This window comes from Triticum urartu, chromosome 2A (genome assembly GCF_056163025.1).
Source record: "Triticum urartu cultivar PI428250 chromosome 2A, HENAU_Tu73, whole genome shotgun sequence".
NCBI classification, from domain to species: domain Eukaryota; kingdom Viridiplantae; phylum Streptophyta; class Magnoliopsida; order Poales; family Poaceae; genus Triticum; species Triticum urartu.
This window is the reverse complement of record NC_141874.1, coordinates 73,686,994-73,700,107: the sequence shown is the minus strand read 5'-3', so window position 1 is coordinate 73,700,107 and position 13,114 is coordinate 73,686,994. Positions and strand designations below refer to the sequence as shown.

At 51.3% G+C, this 13,114-nt stretch overlaps 1 pseudogene; it reads right to left on the bottom strand.

The window, feature by feature from the left end:
• Positions 1–9,230: 9,230 nt before the first annotated feature.
• On the bottom strand, positions 9,231–12,947 carry LOC147983856 (uncharacterized; annotated as a pseudogene).
• Between the last annotated feature and the right edge of the window lie 167 nt (positions 12,948–13,114).

Below are 13,114 nucleotides of genomic sequence, written 5' to 3'. Positions count from 1 at the left end.
ACAAAGATATAATACTCTTTCCTTACAACTTCAAGTGAGTGTTACTGTCTTGTGCACATTCGGTTTCCCTTATATATTAGTCAAGGTTATAGTAATGTAATTGATGAGTTATGCATGCGTGTGCAGTTTCCACTATATTCTCCTACATATTAAGCTTGAGCAGGGAGTAGTAACCGTCTTAGACTCAAGACGAAAAGATCCCCAGGACTATGTAGACATGACTCAAATACTCGAGAAGTAAGTTAAATCGATCATTATCCACCATATCAGCAACTTTGTTCATTTCCTGATATATCAAGTAATTGTTTTCTTTGTCCGGCAGGGTTTGTAGAAAATTCACCAGAAAAGCTTCGGGACTGCCGAAGGAGCTGCAATTTAGACACCCGAAAGTAAGTACTATAGTAGCATTTTAAGCGCATCTACTAGTCATTCAAGCGCTAGTTTCATCAATACCATTTGGCATTCTTGCTTATCAGTTTGATTAACCTCTATTACTTGTAAAGTGGTTGTGGCAGGAACAAGGGAATGATTTCTGTGGATACTATGTTTGCGAGTCCATCCGCCACACGACCTGTGAGCGGGGCTACACTGAAGAACAATATGAAGTACGTAAATAACAACATTCACAATTTTATTTTATTACCATCATTTGTGTTGAGTTTCATTCATTCATATATATATATATATATATATATGTATTGACCCCCTTCTTTAAATTAGATGTTTCGGAAGCGGGATGAACTCCTAGCACCAGCTCGCATGCGAGCAATTCAAGAGGAATTGGCGGCATTCTTTCTTGACCACGTGATCCCTGAAAACGGAGAATTCTATGTGGACCCTGAGTCCGTATGATTATATTTGTAAGAGATAATTATTGTATATATGTAGCCGGTAGTGTCAGATAGATATACGAGAACTTGTTGTTCGACCAATCTCTCGGAGAAGGAGAGGTGGTCGATATCACTTCTCTCTGTATGCATATATGTTCATGACGATCTTCTGTTTCCTTCGTTTGCTTACTAGCTAGCCAGCGTGTCTAGTCCTCTCTATACGTATGTATAGTACGTAGCGTCGACCAAACACGGACATAAGAGAGGACACTTCTCTCTATTAATTATAGCTAGCTAACACAATATATGAAACACCTAATTTAACCCCCCAAAACCCCCAAACCCCACCCCCCCTTAAAAAAACTAAAACCCCAGCCACAGAAATGCTGACGCGTGGATACCTATTGGTCCCGGTTGGTTCCACCAACCGGGACCAAAGGGTCTCCTGCCTGGGCTCTGCGCACTGCCCATGTGGAGGCCCATCAGTCCCGGTTCTGGATTGAACCGGGACTAAAGGGTCGGGGCATTAGTACCGACACTTTAGTCCCGGTTCAGGAACCGGGACTAAAGGCCCTTACGAACCGGGACTATAGGCCCTTTTTCTACCAGTGGGGATAGAGGGGAAGCATAATATCTCACCCAAAACTAGCAAATCCTACATCCAGCTGTATCCATCCTTCAACACATAACCAAGAAACATTCGGAAATCGTTTACCTCAACCTTCGAAAAGCATTCGTTATACAAGTTATGGCAATACTCCCGAACTCCCGCCCCAGTACTGGGTGGCGTCGAGGTTATCTCACCAACAACTGCATAAAAGAGATTTTCGATGTCGGCGAAACTAAACTCAGGTATTCCAGAACTGCAACGATAAAATTGTGACAACAACACCTCGGAGCTCAACTCCCTGGGACACTGCCACAACCCCTAAATGTCAGGAGGCACCAAGAACAATGTTCTCGTCACAAAACCATCGGAACGATTCCAAGATACCCGCATGATCCTAATTTTTTTTAGTGAAATTTGAGAAGAGAAGAGTCAAAACTCTACATCAGGATGCCTTACCAGAGCGATGAAGGGATTGGAGAGTAAAAAGAATTCCTAAACTCTCCGATATATAATTCCTAAATGACTCAAAAAAAATTTAGACTCAACAACGCCAGCTAATTGATCAAGCAGGGGGGCTCCTAAGGTTGGGGAAGGCTCTGATACCAACTTGTAACGCCCTCGATGCGGCTATATCTCCCACATGTCGAAGCACGACTTAGAGGCATAACCGCATTGAAAGCAATATCGCAAGTGAGGTAATCTTCACACAACCCATGTAATACATAAGGGAAAGAGATACATAGTTGGCTTACAATCGCCACTTCACACAATTACATGAATAAAGCATTACAACATCCAAATACAATCAAGGTCCGACTACGGAACCAAAATAGAAGAAGAACCCCAAATGCGACAAGGTCCCCGATCGACCCCAACTGGGCTCCACTACTGATCAACTAGAACGAAACAACACCAAGGACAAGATCTTCATTGAGCTCCTCCTTGAGCTTGGTTGCGTCACCTGCTCGGTAACATCGGCACCTGCAAACTGGTTTTGGAAGTATTTGTGAGTCACGGGGACTCAACAATCTCACACCCTCGCGATCAAGACTATTTAAGCTTATAGGTAAGGCAAAGGTATGATGTGGAGCTGCAGCAAGCGACTAGCATATATGGTGGCTAACTTACGCAAATGAGAGCGAGAAGAGAAGGCAAGGCACGATCGATAAAAACTATGATCAAGAAGTGATCCTAGAACAACCTACGTCAAACATAACTCCAACACCGTGTTCACTTCCCAGACTCCGCCGAGAAGAGACCATCACGGTTACACACGCGGTTGGTGCATTTTAATTAAGTTAAGGTTCAAGTTATCTACAACCGAACATTAACAAATTCCCATCTGCCCATAACCGCGGGCACGGCTTTTGAAAGTTCAAATCCCTGCAGGGGTGTCCCAACTTAGCCCATCACAAGCTCTCACGGTCAACGAAGGATAAACCTTCTAGCGGGAAGACCCGATCAGACTCGGAATCCCGGTTACAAGACATTTCGACAATGGTAAAACAAATCCAGCAACACCGCCCGAATGTGCCGACAAATCCCGATAGGAGCTGCACATATCTCGTTCTCAGGGCACACTCAGATGAGACATCCTACGAGTAAAAACCAACCCTCAAGTCGCCCCGAGGTGGCCCCGCAGTCTACTCAGTCGGACCAACACCCAGAGGAGCACTGGCCCGGGGGGGTGAAAATAATGATGACCCTTGAGTCTGCAGAACTCAAGGGACAGAAAAGGCTAGGTGGCAAATGGCAAAACCAAGGTTGGGTATTGCAGGAGGAGTTTTATTCAAGGCGAACTGTCAAGGGGTTCCCATTATAGCCCAACCGCGTAAGGAACGCAAAATCCGGGAACATAACACCGATATGACGGAAACTAGGGCGGCAAGAGTGGAACAAAACACCAGGCATAAGGCCGAGCCTTCCACCCTTTACCAAGTATATAGATGCATTAATTAAATAATATATATTGTGATATCCCAACAAGTAAACATGTTCCAACAAGGAACAACATCTCCATGTTCCAACCAGGAACAAACTTCAATCTTCACCTGCAACTAACAACGCTATAAGAGGGGCTGAGCAAAGCGGTAACATAGCCAAACAACGGTTTGCTAGGACAAGGTGGGTTAGAGGCTTGGTTTAAAAATGTGGGAGGCATGATAAGCAAGTGGTAGGTATCGCAACATAGGCATAGCAAAAGAGCGAGCAACTAGCAAGCAAAGATAGAAGTGATTTCGAGGGTATGATCATCTTGCCTGAAATCCCGCAAGGAAGAAGAACGAGTCCATGAGGAAGACAAACGGGCGTAGACGAACGAATCCTCACAAACGCGACGTTATCGGAACCAACCCGAAGAAGCAACACCGGAAAGAAAGCAAACAACATAGTAAACAACCACCACATAAGCATGGCAAGATGCACAACCGAGTATGATGCATGTCCGGATTAATGAGGCATGGCATGGCAAAATGCACAAACAATCCTACAAATTAAGTGCAGCTCAATATGCAACGGAGTTGCATATTGAAGAAAACACCACATGACTTATTTAATTCTCTCTCGTTATGTACCCAACAATATTAAATGTTGATTAACATGGCAAGGGGTGAAGCACAACAAAACTACCTATCTAGGAAAGTTTAAATGAGGCCGGAAGCAACGAACAACAATTCCGGAAACTCCTCATATGCATATATTAGGTTTGGTACTGTTCTGCCCTAAACATAATTTTAGAGTTATTAAACATGCAAAGCAAGGTCACCATGTTAAACTAGGCATTTTTCTAGCCCATTTACATATAAAGATTATTTAAAACCGAGCTACGGTTATTAAGTTATTATATGCATGAACATAAGGGGTTTTCTGAAAACTGCAGTACTCTGATTAAATAGAAAAAACGTCCTGGCAAGAAAAAAACATAACAAGGCCGAATTCATGCACTGGGCCGAAACAGAGCATGTGAGCTGGGGGGGATTTTGCACCATGGGCCATGCCCAGTTGAGATCGAGGCCGCTGGGTCAACGCGAGGCGCAGCGGAGGGGCTGACGGCGTGCGCTCCGCGCGTTTCTGAAGAAAGCTGCAGCCGCAGGTCGAGGCAGCCCGGCAGGGGACAGGCGCGGCGGCAGCTGGTCTCCGGTGGCGCAGCGTGGAGCGCTGGAGGCGGGGAGGAACTGCAGGGCCATGGCAGGGAGGATTCAGACAAGAGACAGGGACAGAGAGAGAGTCAGAGTGTGAGCGAGAGGAGGCGAGGCGACCTAGATGAAGAGGAGGCGCATGGGACTTGGTGGCCGGCAGCGGGGCTTGCGGCGGCGCAAAATCTGGCCGGTGCTTGCCGTATCCGGCGGGACGGGAATGGGTTCCCTGTGGACCGAGGCAGGTCGGGGGCGGCAACAGAGGAGCTCCGGGGCCACGAAGAGGATGCGGGGTGCCATGAGGATGGGCGCGGGGACCTTGGGACCTGGCGTCCATGGCAGAGGAGCTTCAGCGGCGGCGCTCGTCGTCGGACGGCGAGGTGAGGAGGGGGCCAGGGACGAGGCATGGCTCGGATAGGGGAAGACTCGGGCGTGGTCGAGGTGAACGGCGGCAGGAGGTGGCTCCCGTTCATGGCGGCACCGTCCTGGTGGCTTCCTGTAGAACGGGAGGAAGAGAGAGAGAGATGAGCTCGGGAGAGAGAGCTGGAAAAGGAGAGGAGGAGGAGGAGGAGGAGACGGGGAGTGGTGGCATGACCTGGTTGCCGGAGCGGCGAGGCGACGGGAGGAAGGAGGAGGTGCTCGAGTGGCTCGGCGACGGCCATGGGAGCTCGTGCTACTTGCGCGGCTGCACGAGGCAGGGTCTCTGGATCCATCGCTCTGCGTGGGGGGCTCGGTTGCCAGCGCGGGAAGGCACGGGATGCAGGGGGTCGAGCGAGGGAGCAGCAAAGGATGGAGGAGGAGGTGAAGTGGCGTTGGTCGATTGGATCGATCCGATCTGGGAGGATCCCGAGGTGGATGCGGGAGTGTGGCGGCGGCGGGTGAGGGAAAGATGGGACAACTAGCCTAAAACTTAGGGTTTTGTCTGGTTATATAGGTAGGGGATTTGACGTTAGACTATTTGGTCCCTCCGATAAAAATCGGACGGTCGCGAATAAAATAGCTAGGGAGTCCAACTAAGAAAACGGAGACGTTTTTTAGATGTTTGGGGATGATCCGGATCCAACGGTGACGACTTCCTGAGTCGGGTCCGGGACAAATTCCGGACGCGCGCGCGAGGAGGGCCGCAGGCTGACGAGAGAGGTTAGGTTGGACTTGGCGGTAGGTGATGACCTGTGTAGAGGGGTTTGGGATGAGAGGAGAGGAAGAAGGCAGCCCGGCAACTGTTTCCGGAGACCGAAAACGTCCGACGTTTGACCGACTATATTGTCGCTATAGTTATCCGTTGGGGAGTCAAATGGACTCTGAATGCGATGAAACTTGGCAGGCGGCCTACTAACAACAAAACAACACCGCACACCGACTTTCATCCCATTCCGAGAACATTTTCCCGGCCACTTCTAAAATACTATTTTGGACATGCCGCGGGCGCGTGCAAGGGTGTCTGGGCTTAGAACGGAAAACGGAAGGAACTGGGAGAACCCGGGCGAATGCATGTTTTGAAAACATGAAGATGCAATGCACATGATGCAAAGATGAAATGCAATGGACCAAATGAATCACACGACGAAACCCGGAAACCCTGGAAGGTATCTGAAGCTCCGGTCTTGGGGCGTCACAACGGACTCAGACCGTGGTCACAATTGTAACCGCCCCGCCAGCGAGGTATGTTACTTTTGACGTATTTCCAACTTAAATGTTTCGAGCATGATGTCTGAGATCTTAGTATTGCTCTCTCAGGACTGGGTGGAGAGGACGAAGCGTATCCAGTGTCCGGCTCCGTTGCCCAAAGAACCATTCATCCCGCGCTTGGCGAAGATGCTGGTACCGGTGCCATATACGGCGCCGGAGAAGAAGGCCAAGAAGAAAGCCAAGGGGGCCAAGAGTGGCCCCCGTCGCAAGGGCACTTCAGACGCGAAGTCCGAAGACGACGAGGCCCATTCCTCTGTCCCTGAGGACAACAACAAGGAAGAGGAGGAGGAGGAGGAGGAAAACAACCCTCCTCCCGAGGAGAAGAAGAAGAAGAGGGTGGCCTCGGCACATCTGGAGGCGAAAGCGCCCAAAAAGGGGAAGGGCGCACCAACGGTCGACACCGCGTGGGACGTTGACAGTAGCCCGGAACGTCGCCCCCGTACTAGGCCCTAGGCCGCATCGTAAGTGACATGGCTTATTTATGCGCACATCCAGCCCTTTCCTTTTATTACTCTAACATGGTTAATCCACACTATTGCAGTCCGGCCCGTGACCTTATCCAGCGATCCTCATCTGGAGGTTCGTTGGCTCCGTCGGAGATGGCGAGCATGTCGCCACCACCTTCTTAGTCCCCCGGGGACAGAGACGGCACCGAAGTGTTATCCCGGACGACCGCTTCGAAGGGAGGAGCCCAGGACGTTGTCCGGGAGGCGCCACAAGGCGGGACCTCCACTGTCAGACACATGGGGGAGTCAATCCCCATGGAGACTGGCAAAGAGGGCCGTATCCAGTTCGGCCCTCAGCCGAATACGATTCCGGAGACGAATATGGCTCCGGAGTCGGGCGAGCAGCCCCCTCTGAAGGAGGGGGGTGCGTCGCCTCCACCGGTGGCTCCTATCCATCCAGGAGCGCCAGATGACCTGATGGGGGCGCTACGAAGCATCTCCGTCGTGGACGAGCACCGTATCCTTATGGGTGTGGTGATCGAGAAGGTTCAGTCCGCCAAGAGCGGACTGAATGAAGCCTGCAGCAGCCTGTTAACAGGTTTTGAGGTAAGAAAGAGAAAAAACCCGTATAGTCCGTAGCCCTTGAGACGTTGTCCGGTGTTCGGCGAGGAGAACCGGACAGGGGATCAATCCTTAATTATAAGAGGCTGACTGAATATGTATCGATAAGCAGGCGTCCCTGTTGGCCGCGACCTCGCATGCTGCCGAGGTCTCCGAGCTGAAGCGGAGGCTGGAGCGGACCGAGAACGAGCTCGGCGAGGTTAAGGTTCGGCTCCAGGAGAAGCAAGGTGAGGAACGACTTGCTATATGTTCGGGAAAGGATAAGCGTTGTATATTAACAGCGGTATTGTGATATGTGCAGAAGCCGCGACCGAGGTCGAGGCCCTGAGGAAGGCCCTGGGCGAGGCCGAGGAGCAGGTTGTCCAGCAGCAAACCGCCTGTAAGAAGCTAAAGGCCCAGGTCAAAGAAGTCCAGCAGGAGCTCCAGGATGCGGTGAAAAAATGCGAGGCCTTGGAGCATGATGCGTCGGTTCGAGGAACCAAACTCGCCAAGGCTCGTCAGAGCATGGAGACCGCACGTAATGAGGCCCAAGCCGCCCTCCAGGAGATCCAGGAGGCCAAGAAGATGCAAAGCAAGTATGCGGAGAAGCAGTACCTTTTACTAACTCGGGTTCGGAGTTCCCCAGGGGCTTTTGCGAATTTGCCACACAGTGTATCAGACGCCGTGGAGTTTTATCGAGCCGAAGGAGGGGGTTCTTCTGGTCGCGGTATGCGGCACCAGAGCATCCCGTGTCCTTCACCGATCAGCTGAAACAGCTGGTGGAGCTACATAGGGTGGCCGAACTAGCCATTAAGGATTTGATAATCCGGCTGTGGCCAGCCGAAGCTATGCCTACCAGCTACTTCGGACTCGTGAGGCAGATGGTGAACGCCTGTCCTCGGCCGGACGTTATCAAGCGCTCCGTCTATATTGAAGGTGCCCGTATGGCCTTCGCTCGCTGCGAGATGTGGTGGGCAAAGATGAACGCTATTGAAGTCGCCAGCGGGCCGCCGGAGGGCAAGGAGCACCGCACACCTGAGCGATATTTCGAGGATGTCGTAGAAGGGTCTCGACTTGTAGCGGCGCAATGTTCGCAGGACATTGTATTTGAATAAATGTATTCATGTTGCCTTTGTCTTGTATTATGGGAACAAAGCCAGTTTTTGTAAAGTAATTTTATTATGCTTTGAATTGTTTCCTCCTGTACGGCCGTGTTGTGTGTAATCTGAGGGTTGGCCAGTCGTCGGCTTCTGCCCTCACGTAGATAGTACGGAGGTGTTCGGGGTGGAATCTAAACAATCTTGATCCAATTACATGGTCCTTCAAGGAGTTGTTTACCGCAACGAACAAGGCAATCATACTTTATGGCTTTAACGCCCTCACTTAGCCATAGGAGTTTTATAATAAAGCATGGGTGCAGCCCCTGATTTAAGCCAGAGTACTGCCAGCATCTGATTAGGAAGTGTCGATCTCTCACGTAACGCGGAAAAATCTCCAATGTATGTAACCCTCAAGTAGCTGACCGGCTCTCGCCACATCATGACAGTCAGTTTTCGGCTTTCTCTACCGAGGTGCTCGTCTGGTCAAAGCCAGGGCACAATCGCAGTAGTTCTCCCTTTACTACCCTAGCCGATGGAGCAGAATGTAGGGTAGCAAGCACAGGAGCCGGGCAACCCAACTATTGACCAAAGACATGATTCGGAGCCAATGCATATAATGTTAAATTCGGGGTGCCGAATTTATATATAAGAAGTGTTCGGACTGTGCTGTCGTATTGTGGGGCGACAGGTAGCCCCTGGCGAATATGGAACGTAAAAGAGTGTCGATGCAACAAATAAGCAGATCGAAATAAAATGAAGTAAGAAGCGAAAACCACAGAAATTGGGCCACGAACCATTTTTATTATATCTGGAAGGATACGTCAAGGCGTATCTTGTACAGATGGTGCGAGAAGTATCCGGCCATTTAACATGCCGGAATCAAAAGGGCGCAGCGTGCGGCTCCTGAGAAATAAGTATGAATACCGTCAAGAAGAACGTATAAAGGTTACCCTACACACCTGTTGCTTGCCTTTGTTGTATTCCAGTCCTTCTAAATGACTTGATATCAAGCCCGCGGAAAAAAGGTGCCTGAAACAAGAAAGAGAAGTGAAAGTATGTGCGTCCGGGATCGGTTTTGCCGAATTGTGGACCCCGAGTTATCTCGTGCCTCCGTCGATGTTCATGGAATTTTGAGTGCGTAATTGTGTACGCGTGGTACGAATGCCACTACCTCATTGGGGCTGGGACGGAGGCCGAATTGCTGGTCGAGCTCTTGATGAGCTGCGCTGTCCAGTTGTAGTGTAGTTCGGGCCCTCTTGATGGTGTCCAAGGGCTCGGCAGCTGGATTATAATGCTGCTTGAGAAGGCCGCTCTGTACTTCTGCTGCTAGGGCGGCGGTTTGCTCCTCTGTTCGGAGGGAGCGTTCCGTATTGCCATTGACTGTTATGACACCGCGTGGACCGGGCATCTTGAGCTTAAGATACGCATAGTGTGGCACTGCGTTGAATCTAGCAAACGCGGTTCATCCGAGCAGTGCGTGGTAGCCGCTGCGGAAGGGGACGATATCAAAGATTAACTCTTCGCTTCGGAAGTTGTCCGGAGAACCAAAAACCACCTCCAGAGTGATTGAACCCGTACAACGGGCCTCTACACCTGGTATGACTCCTTTAAAGGTAGTCTTTGTTGGTTTGATTCGTGAGGGATTAATGCCCATCTTCCGTATTGTATCCTGGTACAGCATGTTGAGGCTGCTTCCACCATCCATCAGGACTCGTGTTAGGTGGAAACCGTCGATGGTTGGGTCAAGGACCAGTGCGGCCAAACCGCCGTGGCGGATACTAGTCGGATGATCTCATCGATCGAAGATGATCGGAAATGAAGACCATGGATTGAACTTTGGGGCGACTGGCTCTACCGCGTAGACGTCCCTGAGTGCTCGTTTGCGCTCCTTTCCGTGGATGTGTGTGGCGTATATCATGTTCACCGTTTTGACTTGGGGGAGGGGGGGTTCTTCTGTCCCCCGGTGTTCGGCTGCCGGGGCTCTTCATCCTCGTCCTCACTTTGTGATCCCTTTTCTTTGTTTTCGGCATTTAACTTGCCAGCCTGCTTGAAGACCCAACAATCCCTGTTGGTATGATTGGCTTGCTTATCCGGGGTGCCATGAATTTGGCACAGACGGTCGAGTATGCGGTCCAGGCTGGAAGGTCCTTCGTTGTTTCTTTTGTAGGGTTTCTTATGTTGGCCGGACTTGGAGCCACTGAATCCGGCGTTGACTGTGGTGTCCTCGGTGTTGTCGCCATTGCTTCTGCGTTTGTGTCTATTGCGCCGGAGCTTGCCGGTGCTGTTCTTGGCCTCGGTGGGGCCTGCCTCGCTGGCTTTGCTATGAGCCAGCCAGCTGTCCTCGCCTGCGCAAAAGCGGGTCATGAGTGCCATAAGGGCTGCCATTGACTTCGGCTTTTCTTGTCCGAGGTGGCGTGCGAGCCATTCATCACGGATGCTGTGTTTGAAGGCTGTTAGGGCCTCGGCATCTGGACAGTCAACGATCTGGTTCTTTTTGGTTAGGAACCTAGTCCAAAATTTTCTGACCGATTCTCCGGGTTGTTTAACTATGTGGCTTAGGTCATCGGCATCTGGTGGTCGGACATAAGTTCCTTGGAAGTTGTCGAGGAAAGCCTCTTCCAAGTCCTCCCAGCTGCCGATGGAGTTCTTAGGCAGGCTATTTAACCAGTGCCGAGCTGGTCCTTTGAGCTTTAATGGGAGGTATTTGATGGCGTGGAGGTCGTCTCCTCGGGCCATGTGGATGTGGAGAATGAAATCCTCGATCCATACTGCAGGATCGGTTGTGCCGTCGTATGATTTGATATTGACGGGTTTGAACCCCTCAGGGAATTCATGATCCAGTACTTCATATGTGAAGCAGAGCGAGTGTGCGGCGCCTCTATATCGGGCCACAACGTGGCAGAGCTCTGATGGAGTCCGTCTGCGGCGTTCGGCCCGAGCGTGGCTAGGTTTGTCACGTCCGAATAGGTAGCCGTCGTCGTGCTTCGAGGCACATCCTCGCGATCCATAGATCAATCTTGTGTGTCCTGCTCTGCTGTCCAGAGTTTGTCGGATGTCGTACATATGACTCTAGACTCTTTCGTCCCTATTTTGACGGGGTGGTGGGGCGGTCTGCTGTTCGGCCTTAGTTGCCGCTTTATCGCGACCGCGGGGTGGCCGTTCCACCATCCTGTCCCGACCACATGGTGGTCGATCCGCATTACGTGAGGGAGATATGTGCTCCGGCGCCTCCTCATCGAATTGAGGTAGCAGTCTGCGTTTCGGGTAGCTCTTGGCTGGGCGGTTGAGGCCGTATTCCTCGGCTGTTAGGACATCAGTCCATCTGTCGACGAGCAGATCTTGTTCAGCTTGAAGCTGTTGTTGTTTCTTTTTCAAGCTCCTTGCAGTGGCTATGAGCTGAAGCTTAAAGCGCTCCTGCTCGAGAGGACCCTCAGGCACGATGAACTCTTCGTTGCCAAGGCTTGTCTCGTCCTCGGAGGGTGGACGGTAACTATCATCCTCCGAGTCATCTTCTATGGCCTGTTCGTCGGGGTTGTCTTCCCTACTGTCGTGTTCCTGTTCGGATGTAGCCCCGACAGGGTCTTCATTGTTTTCGGCGTCGCCCGGAGTACTATTTTCTCCGGTGCCAGTGTTGCTATCCTTTGAGTGGCAGGGCTTGGGGCGGCGCTTGGTCCGCCGGCGCTTGGACTGTGTCTCGGAGGTTTTATTCGCATCTGGCTCTTCTTTGTCGTCGCCAGATCCTTTAGGTGTATCAACCATGTACACGTCGTATGAAGAGGTAGCCGTCCAACGTCCAGTGAATGGCGGGTCTTGGCCTTGCTCTTTGTCGGCATCGTCGTCCATACCGTCGATGTCTTCGGAGCCATAGTCAAGCACGTCGGTTAAATCATCGATGGTGGCTATGAAGTGGGTGGCGGGTGGGAAGCAAAATTCCTCATCATCCGTCTCTAGCTCGAACCGGACATAGTTCGGCTGTGAGTCCTTCTCCAAGGACAGATTCTTTAAAGATTTTAGCACATCACCCAAAGGTGAGTGCTGGAAAACGTCAGCGGCGCTGAACTCGAAGATCGATAACCGATCTAGCTCGGTGTCCGCGGGCATACACGTCCGAAACTTATAGCCGAAGACGAGTCCGAAATTCCGTTAAAGCGAATATTGCAGGGCGTCGAGTCCATGTGCTGCTCCAGCGCCGCGGGCTCTGCGGCCACGGATGGCTCGATCTGCTTCGGCTCTAAGGTCGTTGCAGCCGCAAGAACCATCTCCTGGGTGTGATCCGATGACATATTTAAGTCACGTTCATTGGGATGAGGGGGAGCGATCGCCGCGGGCTCGAATCCCTCGAAGATCAAGGCTCCACGGATATCTGCGACGTAGTTCAAACTTCTGAATCCGACCTGATGGCCAGGGGCGTAGTTGTCGATCTGCTCTAGATGGCCAAGTGAGTTGGCCCGCAGTACGAAGCTGCCGAGTACGAAGATCTGTCTGGGGATGAAGATTCCTCCTTGGACAGCGTCATTATTGACGATTGAAGGGGCCATCGAACCTTTTGTCGATGGCACAGTGGAACTCTCAATGAAAGCACAAATGTCGATGTCAAAACCGGCGGATCTCGGGTAGGGGGTCCCGAGCTGTGCGTCTAGGATCGATGGTAACAGGAGACGGGGAACACGATGTTTACCCAGGTTCGGGCCCTCTCTATGAAGGT